This window comes from Vipera berus (genome assembly GCF_964194415.1).
Source record: "Vipera berus genome assembly, chromosome: 3".
In the NCBI taxonomy this organism is placed as follows: domain Eukaryota; kingdom Metazoa; phylum Chordata; class Lepidosauria; order Squamata; family Viperidae; genus Vipera; species Vipera berus.
The window spans coordinates 214,712,061-214,734,137 of NC_138204.1; positions in this window are offsets into that span (position 1 = coordinate 214,712,061).

Sequence of the window (22,077 nt, forward strand, 5' to 3'; positions counted from 1 at the left end):
CCAAATAAACTGATTTATTGCTGATCGCATTTATGCACAGGCAACAGCAGTTTCTTGGAGCTAGATAAAGGTCAATGGAATTCAAGGGAGGCTGAACTTAGTTCACTTGTGACTATGAAGGGAGGGATTCTAAGCTGATCCCTCTTTGGACTCCACCTCTAGTGGAACAGAAGTTGCTTTCAGAAATCATGGGTGCTCCATCACTGGAGGTTTTCAAGAAGAGACTGGACAGCCATTTGCCTGAAATGGTATAGGGTTTCCTGCCTGAGCAGGGGGTTGGACTAGATGACTTCCAAGGTCCCTTCCAACAACTTCTTCTTCTTCTTCTTCTTCTTCTTCTTCTTCTTCTTCTTCTTCTTCTTCTTCTTCTTCTTCTTCTTCTTCTTCTTCTTCTTCTTCTCTTCTTCTTCTTCTTCTTCTTCCTCTTCTTCTTCCTCTTCTTCTTCTTCTTCTTCTTCTCTTCTTCTTCTTCTTCTTCTTCTTCTTCTTTTCTTCTTCTTCTTCTTCTACTCTACTCTACTCTACTCTACTCTAGTCTCATTCCATTCCATTCCATTCCATTCCATTCCACTCCACTCCACTCCACTCCACTCCACTCCATTCCATTCCATTCCATTCCATTCCATTCCATTCCATTCCATTCTATTCTATTCTATTCTATTCTATTCTATTCTATTCTATTCTATTCTATTCTATTCCATTCCATTCTATTCTATTCTATTCTATTCTATTCTATTCTCATTCTGTTGTATTCCTTATTCTATTCTATTCTATTCTATTCCATTCTATTCTCATTCCGTTGTATTCCTTATTCTATTCTATTCTATTCTATTCTATTCTATTCTATTCCATTCCATTCTATTCTATTCTATTCTATTCCATTCTATTCTCATTCCGTTGTATTCCTTATTCTATTCTATTCTATTCTATTCTATTCTATTCTATTCTATTCTATTCTATTCTATTCTATTCTATTCTATTCTATTCTATTCTATTCTATTCTATTCTATTCTATTCTATTCTATTCTATTCTCATTCCGTTGTATTCCTTATTCTATTCTATTCTATTCTATTCTATTCTATTCTATTCTATTCTATTCTATTCTATTCTATTCTATTCTATTCTATTCTATTCTATTCTATTCTATTCTCATTCCATTGTATTCCCTATTCTATTCTATTCTTGATGGATTTCATCTTCAGATGAAATCACCAGCCTATATTTCTCCTTGTTGAGGGTGCAAAACTTTTATTTTTTCCACTCAACTTTTAAGAAGTTGCAAATTGTCATTCTGTTGCATCATGTAACAGAATGGAAAATAAATCAGGGTCCAGCTTGCTTAACAACAGTTAGAATCCAGGACCAAAATGGACCTTGAAAACATTGGCTTTTATGGTCAACATTGAACCAAACTGGAACACGCCCAACTGATAAAGTTGCAGACCTTGAAACCATGGGATAAAAATGGTTCTCAGTTGGCAGTGGTAGAACATGGGGAGACTAGACCCACCTTAATTTGTATCTAAATATTTTCTTTCATTCTCCTAGGAAACTCTGGGAAAAGGACAGAGAAGAACCACAGAGAGGATTATGGGACTGGAGGCTAAAACAGACAGTATGAAGAAGAATTGGGTATGTCTAGTTTAATGAAGAGAAGAACCATGGGCAACATGATAGCAGTCTTCCAACATCTCAGGGGTTGCCCCAAAGAAGAGGGAGTCAACCTATTCTCCAAAGCCCCTGAAGGCAGGACAAGAAGCAATGGATGGAAACTCATCAAGGAGAGAAGCAACCTGGAACTAAGGAGAAACTTTCTAACTATGAGGACAATTAACCAGTGGAACCACTTACCTTCAGAAGTTGTAGGTTCTCCATCATGGGAGATTTTGAGAAAGACATTGGACAAACATTTATCTAAAAGGGTGTGGGTTCTCCTGCTTAAGCAGGGGGTTGGACTAGAAGACCTCCAATATCCCTTCCCACTCTGTTATTCTGAGAACGAGATCCATACCACATATGACCCTGATCATGGACGTGCTTTCAGAGTCTCATAGGAAAGCTTTTAGCAGTTCTTACTTTTTTTATTGCTTGAGGGAAGCCATCCAGAACATGTCAAGTTCCTTTGGCTAACTGCCAGCCTTTTTCAGATGGCGAGGCACATATGCCTTTCAAGGTGACTATGCAGCAATTAAGCTGCTCTCCTTAATTGGGCCATCTGTTCTCAATCACTCATTAGGCTTCCACACAGAGACCAATGAACCAGCTTTAGACTTTGCCCGGCCAGGCAAACCCCAGAGTTTGCGTAGCGGTTCAGCAAATGTTGCCTACGACACAACGGCGTGACTCCGAGCTGCACAGATGGTTGGGGAAGTTTTCCTTCCTTAGAAGTTGATGCCTTCTAGGAATATTTCAAACACAATGGTCCCATCCCTTTGGGAGACTCAACCGTGCTCGGTGTGAGCTTCCCGCGATGTCCAGAATGGAGACGCCATTTTACGCTTCGCCACGTTGCAAAGAGGTTGAAGATAAAAAGTAATTGAACTCTACTCGGGCGGTAGGACGAGACACATCAAAACGATCGATGACAACGACTGCCATGAAAATGTAGCAATGGAATGGGGGATCGTGACTGCGTTATATTGTAAACTTCAAACAATTCCTAAATGAATGGTCGTAAGTGAAGAACTGCCTGTATCTTTCCTGGATATTAGTCTTTGGTTGACCATTTTTTCAACTTTAAGTGCAACCTTCTCTCCATACTGTTCCCCATCACTATCCTTCCTCGTCTGCATCTTTCATGTCATTTCACAAGAGGTATCTGGAGAGTTTATTTCTTTATTTATATCCCGCCTTCATTACTTTTATAAGTAACTTGGGGTGGTGAACATACCTAATCTTCCTTCCTCCTCCTATTTTCCCCAGGAAAAAAAAACCCAACTCTGTGAAGTGAGTCAGGTTGAGAGTGGCTATCCCAACCTCCAAGCCTCCGAGGCTCCTGGTGATTGGCCCAAAGTTACCAAGCTGGTGTTCATAGCTAAGGAGGGACTAGAACTCACGGTCTCCTGGTGATTGGCCCAAAGTCATCCAGTCAGCTTTCATGCCTAATGTGGGACTAGAACTCACAGTTTCCTGGTGATTGGACCAAAGTCACCCAGCTGGCTTTACAGGACTAGAACTCACAATCTCCTGGTTATTGGCCCAAAGTCACTAAGTTGGCTTTCATGCCTAAGGTGGGACTAGAACTCACAGTCTCCTGGTGATTGGCCCAAAGTCACTTAACTGGCTTTCATGTCTAAGACAGGACTAGTACTCTCCTAGTATCTAGCTTAGTGCCTTAACCACTAGACCAAAGTGCCTCTTGGATATAATTCTTGGAGTGGAAAGATCCTGCTACCTTTCTGTCAACACTGTCCATCCTGTTGACATCAAAGACAGACTTCTTTCCTGTCCTTTCCTCTCAATGCACACACTGAAAAAGGGGTTCCAGGCCCCCCTGATCACTTGAACCCAACATTGGGGTGGAACAGAAGGCATGTGAAATACTCATTTCATGCACGGCACATCTGTGAAGCCAGTGTGGGCCTCCTGCAGCAGAAGATTCCAAAATTTGAGAGGCTGTCACAAACTTTCCTAAGCGCTGGAAGGCAGGACAGGAAACAACGGATGGAATCTAATCCAGGAGAGAAGCAACCTGGAACTAAGCAGAAACTTCCTGATAGTGGAAACAATCAATCAGTACAATGGCTGACCTTCAGAAGTTGTGAATGCTCCCACACTGGAGGTTTTTAAGAAGAGATTGGGCAACCATTTGTCTGAAACGTTCTAGGGACTCCTGCTCAAGCTGGGGTGGGGCTAGAAGACCTCCAATTTCTCTTCCCACTCTATTATTTTGTTGTTGTTGTTGTTGTTAGTTGCGAAGTTGTGTCCGACCCATCGTGACCCCATGGACCACATTCCTCCAGGCCTTCCTGTCCTCTACCATCTTCTGGAGTCCATTTAAGCTCACGCCTCCTGCTTCAGTGACTCCATCCAGCCACCTCATTCTCTGTCGTCCCCTTCTTCTCTTGCCCTCCATCTTTCCCACCATTTTGTTGTTATTCTGTTGTTATTCTGCTATTCTGTGCAGGGTGGAGGCACAGTTGGTTGAAGGATGACAGCCGCATGAAGATGTCATTTGCACCATTCTGTTGCATCCAGAAGTCCTTTGTACAATGGCATCACGATGGAGGAGACATCAGCTCTCCCTTCTACCAGCCCTTTCTCTTGTCTCCTCTGAGCAAAAGCGATTAAAAGATTGTGCCCGCTCCCATCATTCTTTGCTAAGTTTGCGCCTTCTGACTTCCGCCACAGTGAGGATGTCAAACAGGCAAATAATGACCCCAAAAATGGAAGCCCATTAATTACAGACAGAATGGGGAGGGGGGGGATACAGGAAGGCAGAGAGCAACGGAAGCCAATTAACCTCTGCAGGTCTTCCATGAGCTTCTGAAATGGTCAAGAAGGCCAGCTGGAAGTACGAAAATCTCTGTGTCAGCACTTTTTACCCACTCCAATAATTGTCTGTGGAGATTCTCAGTCATCCAGGTGACGGTTGTCCTAAAGGTGCTTTTTCAGGAAGTAACTGGACTTCCTTTGAAGAGGTTTCGCTTCACATCCAAGAAGCTTCCAGTCCTGTGGACTACAGGAACCATTTGCACTTCATTCTGAGATGCAGACAACACAGATGCATCCCCATCATCCTGTGCCCATCTTCAACAGGGAAGGGACCCAGGGCAGAAAACATGCAGCAGCCAAGAAGGATCCACCCCCTTTTGCACCACTCAGGTGACCCCGAGGACACAGGTAAAACCTCCAAGTGGCCTCAACGACTCTCTAAAACAGGGGTCTTCAAACATGGCCCTTTTATGACTGGCGGACTTCAACTCTCAGCGTTGCTGGCTGAGGAATTCTGGGAGTTGAAGTCCACCAGTCATAAAAGGGCCACGTTTGAAGACCCCTGCTCTAAAAGAAGGCAAATGACCAGCTGTCCGCAAGGAGTATAAATCCTTCCCTTCCCCACCATCCCATCAGAGCTGAAGAAGCTTCTTGGAGGAGAAGCGAAACGTCTTCAAAAGAAAAACAAGGAAGTCCAGCTGCCTCTTGAAAAAAGCGCCTTGGGGACACTTGAATATTTATTCCCTCGCTTTCTCTTCTACCCTTTCTCTGTGAGTCTCTTGTCTGTCCTCTTTATCCTTTTAAATTTAGTCCTCGGCTTATAACCATTCATTCAGTGACTAGGTTACAACAGCCCCCCCCAAAAAAAGTGACTTATGACCTTTACGACCGTTGCAGGATCCCCGGAATCATGTGATGAAAATTCAGTCGCTTGGCTGACTGATCCCTATTTTTGATGGTTGCAGTGTCCTAAGATCACGTGATCCTGTTTTGTGACCTTCCGACAAGCAAAGTCAATGGGGGAAGCGAGATTCGCCGAACAACTGGGTCACTAATTGAATACCTGCCACGATTCATTTAACAACTGTGGCATAAAATGGAGCCAAACTGACTTAACCCCAGTCTCACTTAGCAAGAGAAATTTTGGGGCTTAGTCGCGCCCATAAGTCGAGGATTATCTGGGTTTTTAGATATGAACATTAAAAATGTACGCTGGTCCACATCTTCTGGGTGTTGACTATTTTTGGATAAGGTCTCCGGAGACCTTAGGCAAACTTCTCAAGATTCAGGATGTTTCCTTAACTTCCTGTGAGACTTTTTATAAGAGGTTGATGTTCTGTTGCAAAAATGTAGGAATGTTTTTTTTTTCCCCGTATGAGATTGGAAGAGCTGGTAAGGTTTCAAACAATTGGTGTAAATTTGAACAGAGCTGGAGTCTTGACCTCCTAAAGGGAACATAAAGCAGTATTTCAATATCTGAGGGGCTGCCCCAACAAGAGGGGATCAACCTGTTCTGCTTCTTTGCCAGCCAGCGGACCCGGTAGCTGAGTCTGAGGACTCAGAGGAGGAGGAGGAGGAGGGGCCTGGAGTGACATTAGAGTCAGAGGAAGGCTCTGAGGAGCTCCAATACTTACAGTCGGACGAGAAGCCTGGCCCCTCTACACGCACTGAGGCTGAGACACAGCTGTGCTGGGAGTTTGAGTTGGAAAAGAGATGAAGCACAGCTGGGAAACATCCACGATGCACAAAAGCGCCAGCAAGAGAAGCAAGTAGGACAGAGGAATGCAATGGGGCGGCTCCAAAGGCAAAGGAGAAGGCATTAGGAAGCCACGCCTGGGCTGCATTATAAAAGGGAAGGTGTGGGGGGTGCTGGTTGCCGAAGACAACCATTCATGTTGAGGATGGAGTTTCTGTGGACTGTGTTTGTTGGCCTTGGACATTGACTCAGGTCTCTGAGTATAAAAGGGGTTGGTTTTTTCTTGTGGTTCCTGCCTGTTTCTTGGAAGAGGGGCTTCTCCTTGTGAGCATAACAAGGACTCTCATAGGTTGGGACAGAACACAACCCATTCCCCAAAGCACCAGAAGGCAGAACAAGAAGCAATGGATGGAAACAAAGAGAGAAGCAACCTAGAACTAAGGAGACCACATGTACTTAGGCAAGAAAAACCAAATGCACAGGAATGGAATAGGTGGTATCTGCCTCAACCGGTCTTAGGAGTCTTAATGGACCGCCACTTAAATCTGAGCTCTCAGTTTCCTGCAACTGCCAAAAAAGCCTATGGGGTCCTAGACTGTTTCAACAGAAGGAAGGTATTGAGGTCACATGAAGGGCTCGTAGTGTTTTATGCTCCTTGGTAAGACCGCTTCTTTCTGATGTCTGGTGGCACAGTGGTTAGAATGCAGTATTGCAGGCAAACTCTGCCCATAGCTTGGAGTTCGATCCTGTCTGGCTCAAGGTTGACTCAGCCTTCCATCCTTCCGAGGTCAGTAAAATGAGGACCCAGATTGTTTGGGGGGGGGCAATAGGCTGCCTCTTTCAACCTCTTAGAGAGGGCTGTAAAGCATTGTGAAGCGGTATATAAGTCTAAGTCCTATTGCTATCCTATTCTGTTCTATGCTATGCTAAGCTATTCCTATTTCCTACATCCTATTTCCTATTTCCTATTCTGTTCTGTTCTATTCTGTTCTATTCTGTTCTCTTCTCTTCTGTTCTGTTCTGTTCTGTTCCTATTTCTTACTTCCTATTCTATTCCTATTTCCTACATCCTATTTCCTATTTCCTATTCTATTCTATTCTATTCTATTCTATTCTATTCTATTCTGTTCTGTTCTGTTCTGTTCTGCTCTGTTCTGTTCTGTTCTGTTCTGTTCTGTTCTGTTCCGTTCTGTTCTGTTCTGCTCCTATTTCTTATTTCCTATTCTATTCCTATTTCCTACTTTCTATTTTCTATTCTGTTCTGTTCTACTCTATTGCCACGATGCCACAGTGGTTAGAATGCAGCATTGCAGGCTGACTCTGTGTTCCCACTGCCAGCAGTTCGATCCTGACTGGCTTAAGGTTGACTCAGCCTTCCATCCTTCTGAGAGGGCAATAGGCTGACTTTGTAAACCACTCAGAGAGGGCTGTAAACTGCTGTGAAGTGGCATATAAGTCCAAGTGCTATTGTTATTGCTTCCTTTGGAGTTGAATGCAAGCACAGGAAGCCAAGCAAGCTTCAGAAGAGATTAGAGAGATAGCTTTATTGATTTGATTTATAACAACAAGAACAAGAACAACAAGAACAACAAGAACAAGAACAAGAACAAGAACAAGAACAAGAACAAGAACAACAACAACAACAACAACAACAACAACAATAATAATAATAATAATAATAATAATAATAATAATAATAATAATAATAATAATAATAATAATAATAATAATAATAATAAAAAGTTGGGTGACCTTGAAGGTCATCTAGTCCAACCCTCTGCTCAGGCAGGAAACCCTATACCATATCAGGCAAATGGCTGTCCAGTCTCTTCTTAAAAACTTCCAGTGTTGGAACATTCACAGCTTCTGGAGGCAGGCTGTTCCACTGATTAATTGTTCTCACTGTCAGGAAGTTTCTCCTTAGTTCCAGGTTGCTTCTCTCCTTGATGAGTTTCCACCCATGGCTTCTTGTCCTGCCTTCAGGCACTTTGGAGAATGGATGACAAGATAGTGTGCCTCATCAATAACCAGGAATAAATGCATGTGAAAGAAAATTTGCGTTGGTCAACCAAATCTCAGAAGGAGACCTGTTTGAAAGGGTAGCAACAGAGAAGGCCCATTCTGGCGTCCCATCAGAGGTCCTTTTTAAAGTGAACCTATCAAAGCTTACCAGATGGACATAAATAATTGAAGGGAGACAGCCCAGCAAGTAACCCAACATTAGAAGATTTTAAGGGTGATGACCAACAGCCTGAATTGCACTCAGAAGCTTACAGATGACCAGCCTATGTAAAAGACTGAAATCGGGAGGGCCGTGTTAGATGTTCACATGTCATTAGCAACTGTGTCAGGCACACACAATGAAATCCACCTGTGAAGAGCTCAATTAACTATTTTATTGCTCTAGCCCAGGGGCAGGAAACCTTGGCTCTTTTATGACGCGTGGACTTCAACTCCCAGAATTCCTGAGCCAGCTTGGAAACCTCTCCCTTTTCCCTCAGCATGGCTGGCTCAGGAATTCTGGGAGTTGAAGTCCACGAGTCATAAAGTGGCCTAGGCCTAGGCCAGGGGTAGGCAACCTTGGCTCTTTTATGATTCGTGGACTTCACCTCCCAGAATTCCTGAGCCAGCAGGGCTCAGCTTGGAAACCTCTCCCTTTTCCCTCAGCATGGATGGCTCAGGAATTCTGGGAGTTGAAGTCCACGCGTCATAAAAGAGCCAAGGTTGCCTTAACTCTGCTCTAGCCAATAACACAGGAACCTTCTGAGACTGGCGATTTGCACCTGAGTCAGACTAGATAAGATTCCACAGCATTCAAAGAGGGTCAGACTTTGACCTCTTGTGATCGCATAGAGATTCAAACTAATTACCCATTTGACTCCTCCCCTTGGCTTGGCCCATCTCTCTCTGACAAGTGGGATCAAAACGCTGCAACATGTCCAGGTTTTGCTGCTTGCTTGGAAGGGATCTGGATAAAGTCCATCATCCAGAGAGTGACTCTTTCGGGGAAATAAAAGACATTCATTTGATTTTTGGAACAGCTTAGATGTTTTGGACTTTGTTTCATGGCAGTCTCATCTTCTCAGATCAAAAACCTTCTAAGTAAAAAGCGAAAACCGCAGCTGTTCAATTTTACCTTCTCCCTATGAATTTGGGAGCAATATATCTGGGTTTCGTGCAGCTCCAGAGATAAAAGCACCATTTCTGAAAATGGCCTTTCAGCAGAAGCGCAGAGTACCCTTTGAGTGCCGGGAGAAGGTCAAGCATCCTAAGAGCAGGCAGAAGTGCATAGCCTGAAAATCATTCAAAGTCATCCTTAAAGGCGGATGAGCTGTTTTTTATTATTTTAAGATCTTTCTTAGGCTCTTTACAGCCAAAGTTCTCGGCGCACTTTCAAAAACTCTAATAAAAGAAGGTAGGAAATGAATAATAATATTTTTTTTAAAAAAAAAACAACCACAAAAACAGGGCCTGGCGAAAAGTAAACAAGGAAGCTCTAGCAGTTTTTTCCCCGATGAGGTCAAAAAGAAAATAAAAATTATTGCTGGTGATTTATTGTCTGGGCTATAAATTCCAGGGACAGGTCACTAAGATGGAAACAGCCGAACCATCTGCCTTAATCCAGATGGGACCAGTGGCGAAAAACAAAGACATTTAATAAGTTCTAGCTTAATAACCAGGAAAATTGATGTGGGGAGAAAAAACAACAACCACAACAGGCCTTTAAAATAGCTGGATTTCTGCTCCCCCAGAACGGATGACCATCAGAAACTGGACAGTTGCAGGAATTGGGTATGTCCAGTCTAATGAAGAGAAGGATGAAGGGGGACATGATAGCAGTCTTCCAGTATTTGAGGGGCTGCCCCAAAGAAGAGGCAGTCAAGCTATGTTTTGTGTCTGGGTTACCCTTCAGCCTTACCACCTGTTTGATTAGTGCATATATTATGGCACACACTATCGACAGCTTGATTTCGATATAGAATTAAAAGCTTGGTATAGAATTGACATGATAGCACTGTTCCAATATCTCAAGGGCTGCCCCAAAGAAGAGGGAGTCAAGCCATTCTCCAAAGCACCTGAAGGCAGGACAAGAAGCAATGGATGGAAATTCCTCAAGGAGAGAAGCAACCTGGAACTAAGGAGAAACCTCCTGACAGTCAGAACAATTTAACCAGTGGAACAACCTGCCTCCAGAAGCAGTGAATGCTCCAACACTGGAAGTTTTTAAGAAGAGACTGGACAGCCGTTTGTCTGAAATGGCATAGGCTTTCCTGCCTGAGCAGGGGGCTGGACTAGAAGACCTCCAAGGTCCCTTTCAGCTCTGTTATTCTAGTCTAGTCTATTTTAGTGATATGAATAGAGTAGGGTCTACTGCTTAAGCCAAGAGTTGGACTAGAAAACCTCCATAATTTGACTCCATTAAGGTGTAAACTTTGACTCCCAGAATTTGCCAGCAAGTCTTCAAGTTGCCGGGTTGCTGGCTGAGGAATTCTGGGAGCTGAAGTCCACAAGTCTTCAAGTCGCCAGGGTTAAGAAACTGTGTTTAGAGAAATTTAGAGAGATTTGGCTTATCGTTTGGGCTTCTAACCTTCCACAGCTTTAATTGCTGGCTGGGTAAGAAGGGAATGTTCAATGGAGAGGTGTCTTCCGTTATACTTCACCATTGGACACCGTTTGATTAAAATGACGTGTCCGGACTGGTTTTCAAACATGCCAAAAATAGGTCCATGGTGCAAAATATGCCAACAGATGGACCCAAAGTGGCATTCGATTCCAGGAACCCGGCTATTCTACCAACGGATACCTAGGTCCATACTGAGGATGATATGCATCTGGACAACTCGGATTTTATCCAGTTCTCTCGCTGTCTGAGAAAGCCAATTTTGCAGCCTGTTAGCCAACAGCCATTACTTGAAGATGTCCTTTCTTGCATCGGGGAGGACAAATTCTCGCCCTTGAAACCCTTGCTACAGAGAGGAGAGAATGGAATACAATTTGCAAAGTTAAACACCAAGCACCAGATGGGTTTTTTTTTTTTTTTTGAAAAATTGACAAGATCAGTTGGGAAGCTGGAGTTTGCAGACCTGTCTAAACAGCAGCATATGGAGAACAGCTGGGTGGCCTCTGTCCAGGAGATCTGTCAATCTCCCCGGTGTTTGTCTAGAGAGTGAGTTTGGTGCCCAGACAGAGGGCATGTTCACAGTTACCGTGCCTTTGGGTTGCATCTAAGTGATCTATCTGTGGCACAACTTTGATCAATGCTCGTAGAGCACACTTGGAATCCTGCATCCAATTTTGGTCACCACAATGTAAAAAAGATGTTGAGACTCTAGAAAGACTGCAGAGAAGAGCAACAAAGAGGATTAGAGGACTGGGGGATAAAACATACAAAGAACACTTGCTGGAATTGGGTATGTCTAGTCTAATGAGCGGTGGCTCAGTGGGTTGGGACGCTGAGCTTGTCGATCAGAAGGTCGGTAGTTTGGCGGGTCAAATCCCGAGTGCCGCATAGCAGAGTGAGCGCCTGTTACTCGTCCCAGCTTCTGCCAACCTAGCAGTTCAAAAGCACGTAAAAATGCAAGTAGAAAAATAGGGACCACTACGGTGGGAAGGTAACAGCGTTCCGTGAGCCTTTAGCGTCTAGTCATGCTGGTCACATGACCATGGAAGACGTCCTCGGACAAGCGCTGGCTCTTCGGCTTTGAAACGGAGGTGAGCACCGGCCCCTAGAGTCGGAAACGACTAGCATGCATGTGTGGGGGTACCTTTGCCTTTTACCTTTGGTTTAATGAAGAGAAGGACGAGGGGTGACATGATAGAAGTCTTCCAATATCTCAGGGGTTGCCCCAAAGAAGAGGGAGTCAAGCTATTCTCCAAAGCACCTGAAGGCAGGACAAGAAGCAACTAATCAAGGAGAGAAGCAACCTGGAACTAAGAAGAAATTTCCTGACAGTTAGAACAATTAACCAGTGGAACAACCTGCCTCCAGAAGCGGTGAATGCTCCAACACTGGAAGTTTTTAAGAAGAGACTGACAACCATTTGTCTGAAATGGCATAGGGTTTCCTGCCTGAGCAGGGGGTTGGACTAGATGACCTCCAAGGTCCCTTCAAACTCTATTATTCTGTTATTCATAGGAAAAATACTGTGTAATGTGACCCTCTGCTGGGTGTCTGGAAAAGTCTTCCTGGTGGTTTGTTTGTTTGTTTTGCTGGCTTTAGAGTGGGGGAATTGCCAACGGGGGGGGGGGGGGTTGTAAATATAAGGAGAGAACTGGAATAAAAGAGAAAGAAAGGAATAGGAGAGACCATGTGGAGGGAGACAGATCTATCTTCCAAAACTCCGGATGGTACACGTTAAGAAAGGAGAAAGCACAAACATTTTAACAAGACAAATCACAATATAATCCACATCTCTATAGCCAGAGAGCATCCTGTACAAAAGCAGCAGCTGAGTCACCATAATTATCAGAACTGCCACCACTGGAATCTCTAAATAGATATGATCCTTGGCACCGTTGGTTGAGAAAGTTCTAGTTTTATTAGAACTGAAGTGTATTAAAAAGGTAAAGGTTCCCCCGCACATGCGTGCTAGTCGTTTCCGACTCTAGGGGCCGGTGCTCATCTCCGTTTCAAAGCCGAAGAGCCAGCGCTTGTCCCAGTGCAAACCCAGAACTGAAATTCTTAACTTAACTGCCTCCCATTGCTGACCCACCCCTCCCCCAATGACCAATCGGGTTCACACAAGAGGTTTTCAGAACAGTCATTTCAAGCCACGCATGCCTGGCTGAGGAATTCTGGGAGTTGAAGTCCACCAGTCATCAAAAGGCCAAGTTTGAAGACCCCTGGTCTGGATCCAAGTCCGCAGGTTCATCAAAATGGCCGACTGAGGAATTCTGGGAGTTGAAGTCCACCAGTCATCAAAGGGCCACGTTTGAAGACCCCTGCTCCATAAGAAGCCCACCTTAATAAGATAAATTGTTTTACTGTAATTTTTTTTTTCTTCCAAAGTCACTGCAGCAGAGCTCCCCTTCAAAAACTGTTTTACAGGTCAGCCTTGCCTTACAGCCGGAAGTAAGCCCAAAATTTATGTCGTTAAGCAAGACAGCTGTTCAGTAAACTTTGCCCCTTTTGGCAACCTTTCTTTGCCACCGTTGTGAAGTGAAGCACTGCAGTTAGCAACATGGTTGTTAAGTGAATCTGGCTTTCCCCACTTGTCAGAAGGTCGCAAAAGGGGATCATGTGACCCCGGGATGCCGTGATCATCATAAATGTGAGTCGGTTGTCAAGCATCTGAATTTTTGATCCCGTGACCCTGGAGATGGCTGTGATGGTCGTAAGCATGAAAAACGGTCATAAGTCTTTTTTTTAAGTACCATTGCAACTTCAAGTGGTTACTAAACAAATTATTCCTGCCCACACATTGCTCTTCTTAAAGCCCTTGTCGTTTTGCCCCTGCTCCAAATTGCACACCTAACAATATTGAATGAATGAACTTTTGTTATCAAAGTACAACATGTATACAGTGAGATTGGCTGAGCGTCCCTTCGTGCCCCCCACCCACAACTCACAGTGACAACAAACCCACCATCGTGTTAAAGGTAAAGGTAAAGGTTCCCCCACACATGCGTGCTAGTCGTTTCCGACTCTAGGGGCCGGTGCTCATCTCCGTTTCAAAGCCGAAGAGCCAGCGCTTGTCCGAGGACGTCTCCGTGGTCATGTGGCCGGCATGACTAGACGCCAAAGGCGCATGGAACGCTGCTACCTTCCCACCATGGTGGTCCCTGTTTTTCTACTTGCATTTTTACGTGCTTTCGAACTGCTAGGTTGGCAGAAGCTGGGACGAGTAACAGGCGCTCACTCTGCTACGCGGCACTCGGGATTCGACCCGCCAAACTGCCGACCTTCTGATCGACATGCTCAGCGCCCTAACCCACTGAGCCACCGCGTGTTACACCGCGTGTTACACCACCGTGTGTTACAACACCGCCTGTTACACTACCATGTTACACCATGTGAATTAATTGCACAACACACCGGCCTCGCAAGTCAATCATATGTAGAGTTATTTACCGTTCAGGAGTCTGACAGCCCATGGATAGAAGCTGTTCTCCAGCCTGTTGGTACGGCTGGCTATACTCCTGTATCTCCTACCCAATGGTAGGAGAGTAAAGAGGTACTGTCCAGGGTGTGTGTCATCCCTGAGAATTTTCCTCACTCTTCCAAGGCAGTGGGCCCTGGTGAGGTCATCCAGTGGTGTCAGGGGACAGCCCACGATGTTTTTGTGCTGTGCTCACCACCTTCTGTAATATCTTCCTATCCGCGGCTGTCAGACCAGCATACCAAACCACAATACAGTGCGAGAGGACACCCTCTATAGTAGACCAGTAAAAGAGGGTCATTAGCCATTGTTCTACCCTGTTCTTCCACAAGGAAGTGGAGTCTCTGTTGGGCCTTTCTGGCCACCTGGGTTGTATTGACTTTCCAGGTAAGATCTTCACACAGGTAGACTCCCAGAAATTGAAAGGAGGAGAGTCTCTCCACACAGTCCTCCCTGATGTAAAGTGGGGCAGGTTACTCCTTTTTCCTCTGGAAGTCTAGCACCATCTCTTTCGTCTTGCTGATGTTCAGGTGCAAGTTGTTGTTACAACACCATATGGATAGTTTTTGTACCTCCCCCCTGTACGCTGTTTTATCTCCACCTGTAATAAGACCCACTACAGTGGTATCATCTGCGAACTTAAAGATCGCGGTGGATGGGTCATACAATACACAATGTATGTGTACAGTGAGTACAGGTAGGGGCTAAGCACACAGCCCTGTGGCGAGCCCGTGCAAAGCTTCAGGGGGGTATTATTTCCTTAATATTCTTAACAGGATCTACTGTCTTTAATTTCCTCATTTTGCATGCAATGCTAACTTGGGGAAAAAGTTAAATGTCAGCAGAATATGACAGCAAGAGCTAATATCAAAATTAATGAGTGTGTTGGGGAGGGGGGAATGTGCAAGGAACCACAACTCTTCATTAATTTTAGTGCAACATCACCTCTTGGTTTGGAGGATGAGAATCTTGACGTGAAATATGGCTGAAACTATACAATGGTGTCTTTTTAAAAAAAAATAAAATAAAAAATAAAATAAAAAAAAAATAAAATAAAATAAAATAATAAAATAAAATAAAATAAAATAAAATAAAATAAAATAAAATAAAATAAAAAATAAAATATAAAATAATAAAATAAAATAAAATAAAATAAAATAAAATAAAATAAAATAAAATAAATAAAATAAAATAAAATAAAATAAAATAAAATAAAATAAAATAAAATAAAATAAAATAAAATAAAATAAATAAAATAAAATAAAATAAAATAAAATAAAATAAAATAAAATAAAATAAAATAAAATAAAATAAAATAATAAAATAAAATAAAATAAAATAAAATAAAATAAAATAAAATAAAATAAAATAAAATAATAAAATAAAATAAAATAAAATAAAATAAAATAAAATAAAATAAAATAAAATAAAATAAAATAAAATAAAATAAAATCTCTAGCAGTTGGCAAAAAGTCACCCAGTTGGACAGCCTTCAGATTTCAATCCATCAGATTCATGCTGGAAGGGACCTTGGAGGTCTTCTAGTCCAGCCCTCTGGCTCAAGCGGGAGACCCTATGCCATTTCAGGCAAATGGCTGTCCAATCTCTTCTTAAAAACTTCCAGTGTTCGAGCATTCACAACCACCAAAGGAAAATTGTTCCACTGGTCAAGTGTTGTCACTGTTAGGAAGTTTCCCCTTACTTTTAAGGATTTTAATTTTAATTTGAGGTTTAAGTTCAAAACTTCAAAGACATAAAACGTAGAATAACAGAGTTGGAAGGAACCCGGGAGGTCCTCTAGTCCAGTCCACTGCTTGAGCAGGAGACGCTATACTATTTCAGACAAGTGGCTGTCCAGTCCATTCTTAAAAGCACCCACAGCTTCTGAAGGCAAGCCGTTCCACTGGTTAATTGTCCTCACTGTCAGGAAGTTTCTCCTTAGTTCTAGGTGGCTTCTCTCCTTGATTAGTTTCCATCCGTTTCTTCTTGTCCTTCCTTCAGATGCTTTGGAGAATAGGTGGACCTCCCCTCTTGTTTGTGGCAGCCCCTCAAATATTGGAAGCCTGCTATCATGTCATCCCCGGTCCTTCTTTTCTCTAGACTGGCCATACCCAAGTCCTGCAGCCTTTGTTCATATGTTTTAGTCTCCAGGCCTTGGATCATTTTGGTTGCTCTTCTCTGCACTTTTTCCAAAATCCCAAGATCTTTTTTGTCATGTGGTGACTGAAACTGGATGCAGTATTCCAGGAGTGGCCTTACTAAGGCTTTATAAAGTATTAATAATACTTCACGTGATTTTTATTCTATGCCTCTGTTTATACAACCAAGGATTGTGTTAGCTTTTTTGGCTGCTGTCACACACAGCTGGCTCATACTTAAGTAATCCATTAGGACTCCAAGGTCCCTCTCACAGTTACTGGTTTTGAGCCAGGTTTCACCTAATCTGTACTTGTACCTTTAGTTTATTAGATTGTTGTTGTTGTTAGCTGCGAAGTCGTGTCCGACCCCTCGTGACCCCATGGACCACGTTCCTCCAGGCCTTCCTGTCCTCTACCATTTTCTGGAGTCCCTTTAAGCTCACGCCTACTGCTTCAGTGACTCCATCCAGCCACCTCATTCTCTGCCGTCCCCTTCTTCTCTTTCCCTCAACCTTTCCCAGCATGAGGCTCTTCTCCTGTGAGTCCTTCCTTCTCATTAGGTGGCCAAAGTATTTGAGTTTCAACTTCAGGTTTATTAGATTAGATAACCTTTATTATCATTTTTCCCTGTGGCCACAATGGCATGCATTAAAAATGAAATTTAGTTGCTTCCTCACAAAGTGTACACATACCTAACACACATTTAAAACATACTATATACAGCATGAAAGGGACGCGGTGGCTCAGTGGGTTAGGACGCTGAGCTTGTCAATCAGAAGGTCGGTAGTTTGGCGGGTCGAATCCTGAGTGCCACGTAAAAATGCAAGTAGAAAAATAAGGACCACTACGGTGGGAAGGTAACAGCGTTCCGTGCGCCTTTGGCGTCTAGTCATGCCGGCCACATGACCACGGAGACGTCCTCGGACAAACGCTGGCTCTTCGGCTTTGAAACGGAGATGAGCACCGGCCCCTAGAGTCGGAAACGACTAGCACACATGTGCGGGGGAACCTTTACCTTTACCTTTATATATAGCATATGTGTAGACCTATACCCTTACATATAAGTAACATATAAATATTATTCACTGTCCATCTTGAATACATAACGGAAGGAGGAAGCTTGAATGTTCACAAGGTTAATGCTGTATGGAATGAAACTATGGCTGAATCTGGATGTTCTGCTTCGGGTACCACGAAGCCCCCTCCTCCCAGAAGGTAACAGGGAAAACAGGTTGTGAAGAGGATGTGTAGTGTCCCGGACAATCTTACGGACCCTGCTCAAGCAACCCTTCTGTGCTATGTCCTGGATGGGAGGGAGGGAACTGCCAATGATCTTTTCAACCATCCTCACCACTCTCTGCACCACCTTCCTGTCCGAAGCAGGGATGTTTCCAAACCAGACTGTGATGCTGTATGACAGGATGCTCTCTATCGTCCCTCTGTAGAAAGTGGTCATGACAGGGGAAGGAAGACGTGCTTTTCTCATGTGACACAGAAAATGCAAGTGTTCCTCTGCCCACTTCACTAGTGTCTCACTGTTGAGCAACCAAGCCAGCCTACTTGTTAAGTGCACACCCAGGAATTTGATGCTGGTAAACTGCCTAAGTGTAAAACCTTGCTTTCCTCCATATTAAAGTTCATGTTGTTGGATAGCTCCCATTGTTCCAGTCCGTCAAGGTCTTTTTGGATCCTGAGCTTGTCTTCTGGGGTGTTGGCTATTCCTGCCAGTCTAATGTCATTTGTTCTGAAGGAGAACGAAGTTACACCCCTCAAAAGCCAAAGCAGCCTATTGGTAGGTTGACTCAGTTGGCTATGCTCTCCAAGTTGATGGACTGAACTAAGGACGGTTAGTGTGGTGCTTGTTGCTTCCTGAGCTTGGTTGTGTTCGTGCAGACATCTCATTACCCGTCTAGGTAACATTATCAGGGATAGAAAGAGTGGAGATGGCCCTCTGTTTATATGCAAGTGGCTTGCCCTATCAGTGCAACACTCCCGTCAAACATCAAAAATACTTCCACCCACACCAGGCAACATCACCAGACCTTGATGATAGCATTGTTTACTGCTTGCTGTTAATCTCTGCTTATCTGGATGTTGATTACTGGCCAGGAAGTGTTGTGACCACAACAGTAAACTGTAAAGAATACCTCAGTGAAGGAACTACCTACTCAGAAAACAAGAACCTAATCAAGGAGCTACTAAGATCACCTTCACTCACACCGACTGTATATAAAAAGGGACCAAATCACATTCCCTTCTAGCACTCATGATCTTCCCCCACTGGGTTTTGAAATCTCAAAAAAAAATTATGAAGTTCAGAAAGCACCAAGGTCCCTACAGTCCTCCTCCTCCTCCTTCTCCTCCTCCTCCTCCTCCTCCCCCTGCTTGCAAACCATGCTTTTTCCTGACACTCAGCAGGTGCTGAAATGGCTGGCACTGAAGGCCTTGCTTTTTTTCCCCAATAAAGATAATCTGATATTCTTTGATGGTTGCTTTGATATTTTTCAAAGGAAAGACATGTTGTCTAATGGCCCCTTCCTGTGTGGAGCGTGGGAGCTTAAAGTTTAATCATTTGATTCTCCATTCCTACAATGAATTGGAAATGAAAGAAACAAGGTACTTTTAGAACTTTTAGAATAACAGAGGTGGAAGGGACCTTGGAGGTCTTCTAGTCCAGCTCCCTGCTTGAGCAGAATAGAATAGAATAGAGGATCCAATCTTGATTGTTCATTGGAAAGAATAGAATAGAATGGAATGGAATGGAATGGAATGGAATAGAATAGAATAGAATAGAATAGAATAGAATAGAATAGAATAGAATAGAATAGAATAGAATAGAATAGAATAGAATAGAATAGAATAGAATAGAATAGAATAGAATAGAATAGAATAGAATAGAATAGAATAGAATAGAATAGAAAATATGGAATAGAATAGAATGGAATGGAATGGAATGGAATAGAATAGAATAGAATAGAATAGAATAGAATAGAATAGAATAGAATAGAATAGAATAGAATAGAATAGAATAGAATAGAATAGAATAGAATAGAATAGAATAGAATAGAAAATATGGAATACAATAGAATAGAATAGAATAGAATAGAATAGAATAGAATAGAATAGAATAGAATAGAATAGAATAGAATGGAATGGAATGGAATGGAATGGAATGGAATGGAATGGAATGGAATGGAATGGAATGGAATGGAATGGAATGGAATATAATAGAATTGGAAGGGATCTAAGAGGTCTTCTAGTCCAGCCCTCCGCTCAAGCAGGAGAACCTATACCATTCCAGACATGTGGCTGTCCGATCTCTTCTTCAAAGCCTCCAGTGATGGGGCGCCCACAACTTCTGAAGTCAATAAGAAGAAACCCAAACAATGATTAAGAAGAAACATAGAATGCAGAATAATAGGATTGGAAGGGACCTTAGGAGTCTTCTAGTCTGACTCTTTGCTCAAGCAGAAGACCCTATATCACTCCATAACAATGGTTGTGTTTAAAATAATTAAACTAAACTAAACTAAACTAAGAGGGATGCAGTGGCTCAGTGGGTTAGGATGCTGAGCTTGTCAAACAGAAGGTCGGCAGTTTGGTGGGTCGAATCCCGAGTGCCGCATAACAGAGTGAGCGCCTATTACGTGTCCCAGCTTCTGCCAACCTAGCAGTTCGAAAGCATGTAAAAATGCAAGTAGAAAAATAGGGAACACTCCGGTGGGAAGGTAACAGCGTTCCGTGCGCCTTTGGCGTCTAGTCATGCCGGCCACATGACCACGGAGACGTCCTCGGACAAGCGCTGGCTCTTCGGCTTTGAAACGGAGATGAGCACCGGCCCCTAGAGTCAGAAACGACTAGCACACATGTGGGGGAACCTTTATCTTTACCTTAAACTAAACTAAACTAATAATAAAATAATTAAAATAAACAAGCTTTTTTGTAACGAGCTGAACTTTTAATGTGTACGTAGTTCCTTCAATTGGAAGACATTTTTATCCAATACACTCAATTCTAAGGTTTTTTTTTCTTTTTGTTTTTTTTTTCCTTCTGGAGTTACCCACTACAGGATCCCCAAAAAAGGATGCATGAAGCGACAATTATGGAAGGAAGCGAAAATAGCACACTTGTGTAAAGTTTGCTCAGTGACTAGTTTCTGATGTATCCTTAGGGAATTCGAGTTATGTAAGAATCCCATATGTGCACTTTTGTAAATGTGCTTAATTTATATGCCCTGAACGGTTGAGGTTTTCCTAGGACAGAATTTGGGGATCTGATTCATTCTCTGCCGAGCAGGGCCCTGGGTCTGATTCATCCGGGTGGCAGAATAACGAGGCTATAATTATGGAGTTTGAATATGTGCTGATGAATTAGCAGAATTCCACACCGTCTTTCTTGCCTTGCACACAGAAGTGGAATGTATGCATTGACATAGCTTAATGAGCCTGGTTGTGTTTCGTGTCAGATGGGTAAGAGCATACAAAGCTATGGAAATATTCGTGCAATAGGAAAATCTAGGATGCTATCCTTGTTAGCATCCTTCTCTCTCTCTCTCTTTCTCTTTCTCTTTCTCTTTCTCTCTCTCTCTCTCTCTCTCTCTCTCTCTCTCTCTCTCCACACACACACACACACACACACACACACACACACCAACAACCTAGAACTAAAGCGAAGCATCCTAACAGTGAGAACAATTAATCAATGGAACAGCTTGACCCCCAGAAGTTGTGGGTGCTCCATTACTGGAGGTTTTCAAGAAGAGATCACACAATCATTTGTCTGGAATGGTATAGGGACTCCTGCTTGAGCAGGGGGTTGGACTAGAAGACCTCCAAGGTCCAACTCTGTTATTCTGTATTCTCTAGTCTGTATTCTCTCTCTCTCTCTCTCTCTCTCACACACACACACACACAAACACACACACACACACACACACATGCACACACACACTCACACACACAATCTATCATCTATCCTCTCTGCCTCTATCTATCTATCTATCTATCTATCTATCTATCTATCTATCTATCTATCTATCTATCTATCTATCTATCTATCTATCTATCTATCTGTCAAAGCTCGTCCTGCAGCAAGCAGGGCAGAGTGCCGAACACAGGAACGAGAGACTTCCGCTGCGATCTGCAAGCACTTTATTCTTCAAGGCAACAGGCGCAACAAGAAACAAAGCCAGCGTTGGCCGCTATCTGCAGCCAACGCTATTATATACACACCCAAAACCCCCACCCATACTCCACCCAAACACGCCCACGCCCTCCCATTCTCTATAACTTCCCCACCCCTCCCCCACAAGTCCCTTTGCCCATCGCCCAACCAGGTAAGCCTCCTCCCGTGCGTGGCCGCCACCGTGCTCCACCCCCTCACCACCTCCCTGCCGTGCCCAACTCCGAAACTCCCCGTGGTCATTCATAGCTCCCGAAACGGCGGTCCTGCTATCAGCCGTAAGCCCTGGACCCTCCCAGGCCGCCGTGAGTGGGCCCGAGCCTCTGCCGGTCAGCTGTGCGGAAGAAGACGTCCGGGGCAGCGGCGCGGCCTCCCGAGCCTTCCGGGCCGCCGACGCACCGCCAGGCAAAGCCAGCTGTTGTGCGGCGGGGGAGGAGGACGACCGAAGCGACGGCGCGGCCTCCCGAGCCTTCCGAGCCGCCGACGCGCCGCCAGGCAAAGTCAGCTGTTGTGCGGCGGGGGAGGAGG